Source organism: Hippoglossus hippoglossus, chromosome 6, assembly GCF_009819705.1.
Source record: "Hippoglossus hippoglossus isolate fHipHip1 chromosome 6, fHipHip1.pri, whole genome shotgun sequence".
Taxonomy (NCBI): Eukaryota; Metazoa; Chordata; class Actinopteri; order Pleuronectiformes; family Pleuronectidae; genus Hippoglossus; species Hippoglossus hippoglossus.
This window is the reverse complement of record NC_047156.1, coordinates 9,891,897-9,906,310: the sequence shown is the minus strand read 5'-3', so window position 1 is coordinate 9,906,310 and position 14,414 is coordinate 9,891,897.

Genomic DNA, 14,414 nt, shown 5'->3' with positions numbered 1-14,414 from the left:
GGAGCAGGGGGAGGGCCGGGACAGGCGTTAATCTGGCTGCTAAATGGAGGATTTGACATGTTGTGTCTGTCTGGAGAACCCGGGGGGGACCCGTCTCCTCTTCATCTCCTCTCTGCAAACTCTGATCAAGCTCGTAAATACTCACAATTAACACCTTGTGGTGATGAGTGGAAAGCGCAGGAGCATTTGGAGAACGATGTGAGTGATATGTGCATTTCTAAAAAGTCAGAGATCCTGAGAGTGACACATCATTTTGGGGGGAAAAGGGAGGTTATGACAGCAAGGAGCAACGAGATGAAGAAGAGAGGAAAATATCTTTGAGCTTTTCCTAAAAATGCACAAACAGACTTAGTAAGAGTTAGTCATGGTTCTTTGCGCACTCACAGTAGATTTGGATGCTTACACAGGAGCAGAGACACCCTTCCTGTTGCTTATCCGCTTCCTGAGCCTCAATTTGTATTGAAATCCCTCACAGGCAATTATCCATATGCGAATGGTGTACTTACTCTGAGCTTATATAAGTTTCTTTCTCGGTAAGCCGCACCATTTTCATTTTAAAACTCTGATTACAATTTCAGAGTTTATTCCTATGAGAAAATGGCAAAAATGGGTGCTCACAGTTAACACAGAGCATAAAATCCTGCTGGCCCTCTCCCTGACTTTATAATTTGAAAGATTGAATAATCTTTCCCTGGCGTGATGCTGAAAATCCCTTTGCAGGAGGAGAGACGTGGGCAGCAGCTGGCATCTATGTGGTCAGGAAGACATTTTGTTGAGCAAAGAGCTGGCTGGCAGGAGGAACCCCCCGCCCTCCTCATCCACCTCTCAGGCTGTCAGGAGTGTCGTATATCTGGGGGATATCTGAGGGCGAGGAAGATTGCAGCCCAATTACGGGCTGATAACTAATCAATAGGCCGCTTATTCCTACAGCAGGAAGTAAAGGAATGGGCCCCTGGGACGAGTAGTTCAGATTACTCTCCCCTCAACATGGGACAGCCACTAATGATGAGACAGAAAAAGAGTGGAGAGGGGCAGACAGAGGGGGGGGGACATTAAAGAAAGAAAAAACAGGGAGGGAGAAGCTGCAGTCTGGCAAAAGCCACATAAAAGAAGAGAGGAAAATATGGAGAAAATGAAGAATTCATAAGACAAATGGAGTTATATTCTAAAGGCAGTTTGTCAGAGTATGCCGCTGATGCATACACAAACTCTATTAAATTTAACTAGTGCAGTGCCTGTTTGGAATGGGCTGTTTGCTTGGCCTGTTGTGATGCCGGTTGCAGCCTCCTTTTCTGAAACTGTAAAAGTGACCTGCAGTAATCGAGTCACAGGGAGTAAAGACCTGCTGAAGCTGCACCATCACAAAGAGCTCGACAAATTCAAATACAAATTCTTTTCTTGGGAAAAACAAACATATTCCGTCGGCCTCTGCAGAGACTCAAGGATCATTGCAGTCATGTTAGCTCCAGACTTGGTCCTGATTCCTGCCTCCAAACGAAACCGGGCCTTGATGCTTGAAGGGTCCTCTTTCCATGGAGCACAGGAACTATTCATTCTCATTTCTTCTGACAGGCCATTCGTTTTTTCGCTCCTCTGTCAGTGTCGCCCTCATGAAGAAATATGGCAGCAGCCTCTGCCCCTGTCCCCCACACCCGGTGCCCTTAGCTGACAACCTGCCCAGACCCCAGCCAGGCCCCCTTACATCCTTGGGCTCCTCATCCAAGGCATCCTGTCAAGCAAATCACTTTTTCTGTGAATACTGTGTAAATAATCGACCGTTTCTGGGTGAGACCTTCCCATTTCAACACAATCAACCCCAGTCGCAGGAAGGAAATCTTGATCTGAGAAGTGTTTTTGTTCGTATTTTCTGTCAGAGCAGAGAAAAGGTCTATAGAAGAGGAATTGGAACTAGTCCTTAGCTACTGTCTTTCTTTGTCAGCCGAGTCTAATCAGTGGAGTGGTGTTGTTGGCTGTCAGACATGAGGCATCAGTGAAAGACAAAAGCCTAAACCATCACCATTAACACTGATCAGGTTTCGCCCAATCTGCTTGTTTATCCTACTTTCTCCCAAGATCAGTACAAAGCTACTTTGCAGCCTCTTAAACCGACATGTTTCTCCTACACAAAACAGTCAGACCACAAAACAGTCCTCAATGACTTTGGCGATTAAACGGAAGCAGGAGTTTTGGATGAAATGAGACAGAGCAATAGAGACGGAGAGACTGAATGGGGGGAGAGACACTCCTCCACACGACTTCATCTCCAAATCAGCTGCATTTGGCATCGGCACACTGGCCGGATCCAAAGTTTTCCACTCTAAAGAACAATGCCACGCTCCCTCCAAATCGATTGGTAATACGTCTCATCCCATTGATGCCATCTCTAATCCATTCTGGGCTCCTTTGCAAGACGGAGATGGAGAGGCAGAGGGAGAGGTATGGCAAGGCGAACGGAGAGAGAGAAAGAGAGAGAGAGAAAGAAGGAGAGCGTAAATACCAGCTGAGCGGCCATGTATTCTGAGGAATTTGTGTTGTGTCGTTTCTTTTTTTCCTTCTCTCTCCCTCTTTTGCGTTGGGGCTGTGTCGTTAAGCTCTTTAGTCCGCGTGGCTAATGAAATAGGGTTGGCAGGATTACACAGGGCTAAAGCACTGTGCCTGGTGAGCCTTGGAGAAACCACTGTAGCTCTGCCAAGTGAAGGAGAGGGAAGGATGGGAGAGGAGGAGGAGGCTCGTCGAGAAGAAGAGGGCAAGGAAAGGGTTTTTGGGGGAAGGGAGATGGTGGGTTAATTGTAGAAAAGGAAAACTCACAGCAAATCAAGACTATTATCACAGTTTGCGTCAAGTCTCACTCTGGGTTGTTCATTAAACGTTTGTCCCCTCTAAGTCCGCTGAACCCTACGCTCCTTCGAGCTCTTAATTTCGAAGGTGTTCAACCGCTGGCGGAGAGAGAAAATAGAGTGGGGTAGGAGATAGCTCACACTTGGCTTCTAACAGCCATAAAAGCAGCAGAAGGTTTTTTAACTAGTCGTAAAATCAGTGGCAGGAACAGGAGGATATTAATTAGATTAGCGCATTCATGGTCCTGTGATCACCGTTTCTGCTTCCCTGATCATTTCTGAGGGATGGAATTAGATCAGTTCATTATATGACGTGCTGTATATTGTGAATCATACGAACACGCTGCCTCACACTGATACTGACAAAAACATCTGAAACGTATAAAAACGACTAGTTTGAAATATGTCTTCCTGGAAGTTTTAATGAATGTCTAGAACTTTTACTTCTATTCTGCTGTTATTAAAAAAAACAACAACACTTCCATATACAGTTTAGAATCTGCTTTATAAATCTATAAAGGGACATTCTGCCAATTTTAAACATTACGTTCTATTTACTCATCTCCAGTGCCCCTCAATGTTCTCTGTGCCTCTGGAGGAAGCTTTCCAAAGTTTGAGAAAATGACCCTAACAATGTCATCACACCAACCCTGTCTCCAAGAAATGACATTTATATACTAATCTACAACCGCTAATACATTTTTAAAGGAATGTATTGGCACCTTGAATACATCTATTATCAGGATGAATAGGAAATGATTTAACAAGTCTAGTCAACTGCAAAATGCTGCACCAAAATGAGCTACTGCTAGAGCTAGCTAATGAGCAAATTGCTCACTAGAGCTGCTTTCAGACATGCACTGAACTCCGGATCATCTCCTGAAATTATCCAGAGGGGCTGTACGATGTTTGCATTCAAATGTCCGAGTCAGTTGCTGTGGACATTCTGTGGAGTTTCTCCTGCCAGCCCCGGAGTAAATACTCTATTATCTATCTATAATATCAGAGTGAGCCCATGTGAGAATACAGCAGGAGATTATCTAGAGGATTCATCGCCAGCCAGTGTGTGTGTGTTGATGACGCAACTGAACACAAAACACACAAACTTGTGGAACAAAAAACAAAAGTTCTAACACAAAACTGAAAAAACACAAAAAAAGAATACAAATATCTCAGAATGAAAAAAGAGGAGCCATACATGCAGAAGACGCCACCGGAGATGTCAACGTGGAGAGACGACAAGACTCGGAAGCTTTTAGTGATAGTGGTCAATGCAGGTGTCAGTATGCTGGAACACAGCAGTGTGAATAGGTTACATCCGGCCTCTGCATGCTGCTGTGTGAGAATATTCTACTGCGATGTTCATGTGTGAAAAGCAAACTCTGGACCCCATTCTGGGGACATTTCTGCAGATCATTTATGAAAACAGCTTAAAAGCCAGGATACCGTGACCTATGCTTCGTTTATCTCACCATTCTTTTTAAATCTTCCTCTTGTGATTTCCCAAACTTTATGGAACTTTATGAACTCTTAATCCCTGCAGTGCCGCTTTAAAGCATCATTCAGTTGAACCCTCTCACTTTCTCTGCCCTTTCCTCCTCTCTTCTTTCTCTCCTTCCTCTTGTCACACTACAGGAATAAATCTGTTTCCAAACATAATGGAGCCCTCCAGGGGGGAGGGGCCTTGGTTTAGTATAGCTCTCTCCGATTGGCTGCTCAGCTTGATGTCGTATATGATGATAAATCTGGCCCAGGTGTCACCTCCCAGGCAGCAGGTGAGGATTGATGGGATACAGGAGGACTATCCATCATCCTGGGCAGGTGGCATGCTATCGGAATTTGGGAAATCTGTTCCCAATCAGGGTCCCGCAGTGCTCGGCGGGGTTTGTGACGCTGTTTGGGAGGCGTTACTGGAAATCAATGGCAAGCACTCAAGGTCAATGTACTGTTAGAAAACTCCTTAAGCTCTGACGGATAGATCCCTCTACTCTTTCTCTGCCTCGCTCTCACTTTCTCCATGAGTGAATGCGAGGAGACACTGACATCTTCTATCCTCCGCCGCCCCGGCCCCCTCTGTTAAAGGAAAGGTGGTTTTCAGGTGGATGTCATAGTGGCTGTCTGGAGTAATTTGCGACGTGGCTCTTCTCTAGGTGGAGCCAGCGAGTGCCAATCTGGGGCCGAGGCAGGGACTGGGGTTGGGGCCGGGGAGTATCGGAGATCTAATAAAAGCCCAGGGCGCCTGCCTGGCTCCTTATTCTTATAGATTACCTGTAAGTCACCTTGTCCCTGCTACTGTAAGGGTTGGGAGTTAAGCTGCATAAAGGCAGACATTCACCCTCACCTCCTTGGCTGGTTGAAAGTCAATTCCAACTGCAGAGCCGAGGAGGGAGAAACTTTGTTACCTGCTGCAAGACTGACAGTCAGCAGTCACACTGCGGGCTCAAAAATTCACTTTTCTTGTTAAATGTTCTGTGATTATAAAGAGCTGTTCTACTCTTGAAGAGGATTCAAAGTGCTTTAAAGTACAGTTCTACCATTCACCCATTCACACACACATCCATGCAGTGCATCTATGTGCAGCACTTTCTCTACCACACATACACACACAGGGGGCAATTTGGGGTTCAGTGTCTTGCCCATGGACACTTCTGTACATAGAACAAAGGCGCAGGGGATCGAACCAGTGACCTCTGGTTAGCGGTGGACCCACTATCTCCTGAGCTCCAGCCGCCCAAGTTGTCCTTGCCACTCTTAAAAGTGATGAGTACTGTACAACACAACATGAGCTGCCTGATAAGTTGTCTTTTAACTTAGCACAATAAAAAATTGAGAAATTCAGAATTTAATTGCATTAAAAATGGCTGGAATTCATCTTGAACAGTTGTAACAGTGACAATGACGCATTAGTTACAAATCCTCAGTTCACCATCACACACACACACACACACACACACACACACACACACACACACACACACACACACACACACACACACACACACACACGCACACACACACCTGTATCGATCGTCAGCAGTTTACCGTCAAACATGATGTAGTTTTTTCTCATAACTCAGTGAAATTGAAGCTCATACCTGATCAGCGACTTGCAGAAGTTCATAAATCCATTCAGAGATCATGTAAAGAGCTGCTCCTCAAACTTCATGACATCCATGGGATTTTTGTCCGTACAGATGTAAACACAGCTGAAAACACAAGCTGTGTTCCGACCCTCAAACTTATAAAAAACACACATCATCAGTTGTAGCACATGAGTGTGTTGTGCAGTGTGGTGTTGTGTTTACATGTACCACAGGTGTTCATGTTTCATCTCGTGGTCTGGGCCCACTGAAGCCTGACTGTGAGTTACAGGAAGACAAGAGGCTGTGGTAAGGGACCATCTCAAAGGTGCATGACAATGAGACAAGGGAGCGTTTCAGATGTTTTGTCATTAGCTGTACAAGTAAACACTTCATCTACCCACTGATTTCCACTCAGGCCATTAAGATAAGAGACAAGATAAGATAAGATAAAACTTTATTGATCCCACACCAGAGAAAGTCCCTTGTTACAGCAGCAGACAAGTCAGAATGAGGTAGACAAGAGAATACAAATATATATTTTTTAAAGGATAGCAAATTAAAAATAAAATAAAATAAAACACATTTCACTGCAGAAAAATATTGGTATAGGAAAGAGTGCAGTCCATGATGATTGCATGAGAACGTCAACTTTTTGCATTAGCCTAAGGTGATACTGATAAAGACAAAAATATGTGGAATAATATAATATGATGTATAATAAGATGTAACAGCTACAACTCTTTCATTTAGCCCCATTTTAGGCTTTTTCTGATATGAGGTGAGTATTATACACAGATCTGGTTTTGTAATTTCATTAATTCATATACTTATACTTACTTTATTCATATACTATACAATATAATATATAAATGACAGTAGAAAACAACTTAATGCAACAAAAAAAATGAAGCAGAAAAGACAATTCTGAACAACTTCATGTGGAGGACACGCCCACTCCCGGTGGAATATGAACACAGATATTTTTCTTTTGGATTTGCCTCATCATCTTAGAAGTCTACATTTAACTTGACTAAATTTCTATCTTAAATCTTTCCAAATCTATTTTATTATCGTTGTTGAGCTAATCTCCTCGGACCATTGAAAAGAATATTGTAGATTTACATTTCAAAAAAGTAAGTTGAATGAATTGACTATAGGTGTAGATTTGAACAGGTGAACCCTGTCTCCCCCTGTGCAGTAGCTATCTGTCTCCTCATGTTGACCTCATTACTTGACTGGAGGTCAGCGACAGACAAGGTCACAGACCTAACCAGCTCTGTTTCTGTTCCTGTACACTCAACACTGGTATCTTCTCCTCTCACCTTTTACCTCCCATGCTCCTCTTCTTTTATCAACATTCCACAGTACAGAACATTTCATATGTCTTCTATGTCTAAGTCCATCTTACCTTTACCTCTACTTGTCTTTCCATTGCACATTTGCCACCCTGCCCCTCTATCCCAAGGTGACCCTGCCTCACAATCCCCACTATCGGTCAGGCCTGGGCCCCTATTAATCCTACTTCATTTGTACTGCCTCTCCCCTTCACTTTGGGAGGAATTTATGACAGTACCTTAAATGCTAATGGAGTCTAATCTGTGGAGAGCTTCGCTCTTTTCTAAAGACTCCTATCACTCTTTGTGCCACGTGCATACAATGAGTCCACGCACACAGGGGCAGAGCCAGACTGGTATTAAGAGAAAGTTCCCTGGGTGAATAGACAGCACATGTCCATTCAAATGTATTTCCACCCAGGAAATCATGTCCTCTTTGTGGAATGGAGAAAAATAATTCTTTTTTTTGTTAAAGTACTTTAGTATACGTTCCAAAGAGGAATCCTCTATCAAAGTTCAATGTCTCCGTGTAAGAGTCACTGCAGGGAACTGGAGAGATTAATTTAGGGCCAGGGTACTTCACTGTGACTGAGAGAGCGTCCGTCCTGCTGTCTGTCGGCTCCCTCCGTCCTTCTATCTGTGTGACTATTAACATGGAAACGCCACTAGAATGTTTAGCCTCACTCAAGGATGAAACCGTCAAAAATAAGTGCTTCCTCTCAGAAATGTGTGTTTATAAAGGAGAGGATAAAACTGGACAATTTTCTGCCTCACTAGTTTATTTAATGCAGGAGTAAAATAATGCACATTTTAAATGGATGTAATTACTAGTTATCATTGGCAGTTACTCCCAGTCACTTTGTGCAGAAATAGAGTGAAGAGACCACTGGCTCCTCTTCAACACTGAACGCTATACACCAAACACACAATGGTCCTATGGGGGGAACAATTGTGGCACTTGAGTGCAGCACATAGATCCTCTCCATTTGACCAGAGGGGGAGACTCACTCAGTCAATACACTGTGAGGAATAATACAAGTGAACAGCAGACAAGGACAGACAGACAGACAGACAGACAGAAAGGCAGAGAGACAGACCGACAGACTTACAGACTGACAGACAGACTGACTGACAGACAGAGAGGATTGTGTGCTGGAGACTAACTTAACACATGGAACATAACACATACATGCAAATATACACATACAGCACACGCTCATAAAGACACATTTAAAATTTACCATTTACATACACAAAATGTGCTCTTGATATAATAAGGTGTTAATTAGTGGAGCATTAGTCTCTTTTACACAAGTTTATATCTGTTCTAATCCACATGGCTTCATATTAAAGTGCTGAGACCCTCCCTCTGCCAGGTGATAACATCAGGTAACACACACACACACACACACACACGCACACACACTTACACACTCATGCCTGCACACACTTCAACCTTAATCATCTGATAATTATTCCTAAATTCTTATGCTATAGATAAAAAAAATAAAAGACACTAAATAACAGATTCATTTAAATGAACTAGAATCAAATTGCTACCATACAAACACTATTTACATAGGTTTGTTATTTTATGATAAATACTGGTATGAAATGTGGCTTGCATTGAATGTGGCATGCTAAACAATTTTGTATATTTAGACATTTAGGAGGGATTCCACAGACAAATCGGCCTTAATAATCAACTCAGTATAATTACATCCATAATATCAATGGAGAAACATCATATTGGAATGCACTGAGGCGTGTTTGGGGGATTGTGTATGTGCAGGTGTAATTGTGTGTGTGTGTGTGTCTGTGTGGGTGCACTCCCATGCACATGTTAATTCTGTTCTGGTCACTGGAGTAAGCTAAGCTAGAGAAGGCAAAGCTGTGATTGCGTTGAGCTCTGCGCTGCGACGGACAGACTTAATACCAGCCCCACTGGGCTGAGATCAGCTATTAAGATAAACCAGGCCAACTTAGCTTAATTCCTGGCCGAACAACGCTCAGACCTGGCCTGCATTTGCATTCATGGAAATTTCATTAAAAGACTAATTTTGGTAAAGATTTAGGTTCTCCTGTTATTCCCGAAAGCAGAACATAGTCATTTGCATGTATGCATTATGCATGAGAAGCGCTGTGACATAAAGCAGTTTAGGAAAAAGACACACCTCTTATTTCAAGCCCTTTTTATTTGTGAGAGATGAAGGAGTGGGGACATGATCCAGTATCATGTGCGGGCCACATCTATCACACACCCTGTCAGCAGTGCTCTTCTTTCTGGTTGTGACCTCTTTCAAAACGTCTGTGTGTGGTACAATTGTTGGTTCATTTATCTGAATATAAATTGCGGCGGGTCATTGAGTGATCCGGCAGTTCAGCGAAGCAACCGGAATAACGAGGGCTGGTGAGACTTCAGTGAGGCTTCAATAATCAAACTGTAATAAAGCTGGTCATCCTACGGTTAAAACACAGCCTGACAGTGAGCTATTGTTTCCTGGAACTGTGGCTACCCATAAGGCAGTTCTATTCTCATAATCACCACACATAATGGATGATATGGGTCAACGTGGAGGTGGGGTATTTTTCATGCTCACTTTTAGCCAGCGAGCCTATTCTTTTATAGAACCTCCTCATGAGCGAGTTGGAACATCGCTGAATCTCACACAAGCATTTCTTCCTGTTTTAACCTTGGTTTGACTTGTTTACCTCAAAACGTCACCGCGAGGTCACGCTCCAGCTTCTGTGGAGGAAAAAGAAAACACTGAAAGCAGCGTGTTGCGATGGGAGAAACAAATTTTACAGGACTGTTTTTTTCTCTCAGCCCTACGATACAGTGCAGTAACATGATTCTCCAAATTGAATTTACAGGAGAAATAGGATAAAATACCTTTATACTGGAAAACACAGGAACATCACCAGTTTCTCCAAGCTGTTTTTTAAAAATACATTTCTGCTGAGCGCGATTGAAAAAAAACCACGAGGGTACACATTGTTAAAGTTTCATGCATGTTTTCATATTAAGCCATGCATTTATAATTTCTGTATTGAATGTAAAACACAATAAACCATATGGCGTTTTTATTTGTTTTCTAGTGCAGGTTTACAGCGACGGATAAAAGTGAATGCATAGGAGTTTTATGACAAAGGAAATTACTCAAGACTTTTCACTGCACCCCAATGACCGAGGACAGTAAACGTGACAATCAACAGCTGAGAAATGCAGCCTCCGATCGTACTGTGCAGTTCCATACAGCATCTATTCATTTCTTATCATAGGACGTGCATTTTATCAATGGTGGTCACTGGTTGCAAACAACACTTCAATTGCTTTACTTTTTAATGTTTTACATGGACGTGGGCAGAATCATTTCCTTGCAGAACTAAATGCATTTATCAGAAGCCGTGTCTTCTGCTCTCGTGCTGTTACGTCGACACACACACAGAACAACTGTAGCCTCATGCACTGTTGCCTCCCTCTCCCTAAATCCACACTGTAACACTGTCAGGGGCTTTAGTGAACGTGTTTACAGTGCAGCACGGCCAGTGATCATGAAGTAGCCTCTTTTCCCCCAAGCTCCATCTCAACCACCTTAAACTTTAATAGTGGACAGTTAAATATTAATAACTGATATCAGTGGGGGCTGCTTTACTGTTTTTGGCAGCAGTACAACATTAGCCCGCCTGAGCTTCATAACTACTGTGCTGGTCCTGCTCCAAAGACACACACACACACACACACACACACACACACACACACACACACACACACACACACACACACACACACACACACACACACACACACACACACACACACTGACCACAAGTTCATACATTGTACACATACGTAAACACACTACAGTCATGCATCGACTAAAATAAACAAAAAAAAAGACAGTGTATAACTACACTCGCTGCACCTATTAGTAAAATTAAATGAACATTACTGAGAGAAAGTGCTAAAATCATGATTCAAAGTTAAATGGCACAGAAGTATGTAAGGTAGGCTAAACAGTATAAGCCAGGATAGTGAAAACTAGGGCAGACAGTATAGACTTGCACACACTGCAAAGCACCTATACATCGGAGGAAAAAAGTGTGATTCTGTTATTTTTTCCATCGCCTGGAATAAAATATATCTCGGGTCTGAGCTTTGTTCCGGGGGATTCCTGTTCCTGCAGGTGCAAGAAAACGTCTTATCTGTACATAGGATCATAATATGATTAATTAAATGGCAGCAGTAATGAAATTTAAAGATTAAGGAAAAAAATATAGTTTTTGTGATTGTAAGTACATACATGTGTATGGTAAAACATAATCAGCATTAGAGCGAGGAAAGGTAGTTTAAAAACGTTGCTTGAATTAGAAATTGTAAAGCCTAAAAATTTGAGTGTGCAGCAAATTCTCTTTATTGCCTTTGCTTAATGTTTGTCCTCATTCCACAGTTCTTTACGTACGTGTGTGCTTTTTACAAGTCTCATGTCCCTAAAACAGCTTCAGGCACTCTGTCACGTTCCATCTTCACCTCTGACGCTCAGGTACGCCGGTTCGTCAACAGAAATGTCTCAGTGTATCTGCACGTCTTTACCTAAACATGCAGGGTCTCCACAGGTCAGCAGACATCACACACACACACTGTCTGGGGGCTCTGCAGGTTGCAGTACCTCCACCAGCTCGACTATCGGCCTAGCGCTGCACAAAACATGAGCTTTTCTGCCTCGAGGCTACACGAAAACAGGCCAGTCTTCAATCACAATTACCTTAATTAAGAGGGAAACTAAAGCTCAGCATTTGCACAGGCAACAGACAGAGCTGGAGACAGTCGACAGAGGTTTAAATCAAAATTTTAGCTGCATGCTCAAACTTGTGGAGCACAACTCAAATCAGCAAAAACAAACTAGTTAACAAAACCTTGACTTGGGTCCGGACTCAAGGACTAAAATCTCTCATTTCATATGTTTAAAATGGGCAATTGTATCACAACTCTTATTTTGAAAATTCAAAGAGTTTGTGATCAAATTGCTCTGGAGTGATAATTTCACAGATTTCAAAGTAAACCATGAATAAATATTTCTCGGCTAAACACGTATTCCCAGGGAGCATTCGCCTATTTATGTTTTATCTAAGGAAACGACTCCTCCAGCCGGCACGGAAGAGCGAGCGTCAGCGTTTTTGGCCCGACTCCGACTCTCTTCTTGTTTTCCCTGTTTCTCTCCGTCTCTTTCAACCTCTCGCCTTATGTTGTACTTTGCATTTCCCAGATGAATCGGATGGGTTAAGGAGTGAGGTGAGCATATACGCAGTAATCCTGTATTTGCTTGACGAACATATTTGTTTACTCCAGGGTGCTCACTCTTAGAGGTAATTACATCCTCCTATCTCAACCTCTAATTACAGGTTTTGTAGAACAATCAAGGTCTTCAAAGTCAAGTGCACTGAAACACCTTTTCTTTCTAATTTCCTTTCAGCCACATTAGTTTTTTTTCAATATCTCAGAGACACTTCAGAGCCAAAGAACGTTCACTTCTAATTTACAAATTAAATTGTACAGTGTATGTCAATACCCTACTCCCACATGTCCTCTGTTCCAGCCTCCCATGCGCTGTGAATGTCTCATATAACTGTTCATCCGGTAAAACTTTGTTGACTAGCAGCCGCTGTGATGCAGCTCAGGCTTGCGGCTTGTAAGCCCGTTCTCATCCAGAGGTCATTGTGGAGGAGAGCTCAACGGGCCGGCACCGGCCCCTACTGCGCCGCCAAGACGAGAGCAGGAGCGCTGCTAATCTGAGAATTGGGGGGGATTAGGCTGCACTGTTATTGTCTGTTTGATGAGGGATTAAATTTGGTTAATCCAGACCTTCATATGGGATTCCTCATTTAAGATAGCAGCGCGGTTCCATCACACAGCTTAGGCGAGTCTCTCTCACCCACTCTCTCTCTGTCTCTCGCCCGCCTCTCTCATAGGAGTCAATATTTATTTGGCTCCCTCTCCCCTTTGCCCATGTGACTTTCTCAGGCTACATCTTCACTCCTCATTTACCTGCGATTGTGATCAACTGCTGATAAGCTCTGAAAATAATTAGCTATGCCATTCAAATGTGTTTCAGTTTAATAAAGAACACAAACACACTGTTTTGTGGTGTTTCTTTGGTTTATGTGGAATAAAGAACATCATGGGAAAAACATTTTACAGATTCATTTTGAAGACAGGTGTACGAATGTATGTCTTGGGAAAAATCATTAATGAGGCTCCTACATTGATCCGACATCCTTCAGCCAACAAGTTATTTATTTACCATAATTCAGATTTATTTAGACAAGGTCAGAGGGTGCAGTATTTTGAAGTAAGTCACATCAAATCTGCCCAAAAGAGGTAAAATAAAAAGCCTCCTTGTTAATTACTTCCATGTAGTGTTTCCTTTTACAGGCTCCGTTTGGTTTGTTGCACAGACGACAGAGCGTAAATCAGCAGATATTGCTGCTTGCTTCGTGTTTTTCATCAGTTTAAAAAAAATATCACGCTTATAAACACGCAGATTCAGCTTCAAGGCAAGAGTCTTTACATAATTTCGAAGAGATGAAATATTGACATTGTTTCTCCTCTTCATAACTCCGACTGATGCGTGTGAATAAATTATTTTCCCCAACTTCAAATATTCATGATTGGAATGTGATTTTCCGTATATTTGTGCAGGTCTAGCTGCTCTCAGGAGATCACATAAAAGGACAATAACAATACTCTGAGTGCCATTTTGCTGCATCATCACTGTCCCCGCTGATGTATTCAGTTTTATTGTACTTTTCATTCAGTCAATACAAAAAGAAAGTGGTTTTTAGATAGCGCGTCACTTGCCAATACAAAGGCACGGCCATAAAAGTATATGATCTAATTGATTCGTAGTGAAAATAAATTCCAGGGGTTTTATGCATCCGAGGTGGCCCTGCACAGGAAACAGATGTAGATATATTTCATAATCTCCCAAAATATGCTTACTGGTGACAGGCAAATAAAGCCACATATGTACATTTAAACAGTTAATAAAACAAAACCTGTTTAACAATCGGAGCGTGTGGGAGGGCAGGAGAGGGAGACGGGTGAAAGTCGGTATATCATCCATTTTTATCTGCACGGCAGCTTGTAAAATCCCGAGCAT